Source organism: Carlito syrichta, unplaced genomic scaffold (genome assembly GCF_000164805.1).
Source record: "Carlito syrichta isolate Samal-C Ts95f unplaced genomic scaffold, Tarsius_syrichta-2.0.1 Scaffold309854, whole genome shotgun sequence".
Taxonomy (NCBI): domain Eukaryota; kingdom Metazoa; phylum Chordata; class Mammalia; order Primates; family Tarsiidae; genus Carlito; species Carlito syrichta.
In genome coordinates, this window is record NW_007253950.1 from 408,202 (window position 1) to 409,566 (window position 1,365).

The following is a 1,365-nucleotide window of genomic DNA, read 5'->3' on the forward strand; positions in this document are numbered from 1 at the left end:
TGATTTGATTTAGGTTATACATTTTGACAGGAGAACTACATGGGAGAATGTGTCCCTTCTTAGTACATTGCATCTAAGAGTCAGTTCATCCCCTGCTGATGATAAATTTGAGTAATGCTTAAGGTGGTGACATTTAGGTGTTCCCTTGTAATCCATAAGTTATCTATGGGGTAACACTGTACTCTTTGAAGGTCTTTGGGACAAACACTGAGTTAGCCAGTGGTGAGCATCCAGACTCAGTCTTTGGTCTCATGCTGTGTTTACAAGGGGAGGGGACAGATAATAAACTTGTAAACAAATAATGACAAGATATGAAGTTTGATAGGGTGCTGAGATAGAGAAGTATCAACTCCAGATAAATTAACCTTTAAGGGGAGTCTTGGAGAGAAAAAATGAGCCAGAGGTGGGAAGATGGGGGAGGGGAGGTAGTCCCTGGAAGGGAACTTGGAGGATGGCAGGAACAGAAAGATGGGCATATGGCAGTTGCAGGGAAGGAAGAGTGATAGGAGAAAGGCCCTACAGAAAGAACACTTAGTATCTTAATATTGAACACCGCTCTAAGTGTTTTATGTGATTTACCTTATTTAATTCTCTCTGCATCCCTGTGAAGTGAGTGCTATTAATGGTTTTATATTGTAGAATCTGTAGCATGGAGAGGTTGAGTAAATGGTGTAAGGTCACACACCATTTAAATAACAGTGCTGGATAGATCTGACATAGATCTGTAAGTAATGGTGCTGGACAGATCTTGTCAGTAACAGTGCTGGATAGATCTGACTCTAGTTTGTACTCTTAGCTATATTAAGGAGGAGGGATCAAGGTTTCCTCTAGAAAACAGAATGTGAAAAAGGACTGGAATCAGAGCAACCTGGACTGGATGAAGAGGTTCTGTTGATAAAAAATGTGCGGGATGGGCAAACAAGACAGAAGAAAGGCCCAGAAAATCAGGGCTAGAAGGCAACATCCTAAGGCAAGCCAACCTGGTTGGCCATCCCACTCTCAATTCATCTGCCACTCAATCCACCCCTAACCCTTAGCCAGTTCCTACGGGTGGGACTGGAAATTCTCCCGCCCTCCTTCTTCCCAAACAAGAATATTTACAGAGTCTCAAAATGTCTCCTCACAAATTACTTATTAATTACAAAGAGAAAAATTGTAACTTGGCAGTGGCACAGTCTGACCACTGAAGTGGTCGTTCAGAGGGTTCTCAGGGAAGCTCTGGAAGGAAATGTGGGGGAAATTGTAGAAGGGTTTTGTGAGGACAGTACTGGATAAAGAAAAATGGGAAGTCTTGGGAATTGAAGGGTCTGTGGTGATAGGGCAGGGTCCAGAGAGGGAAAAGGAGGGTGTCGTGGGGGGGGGGGG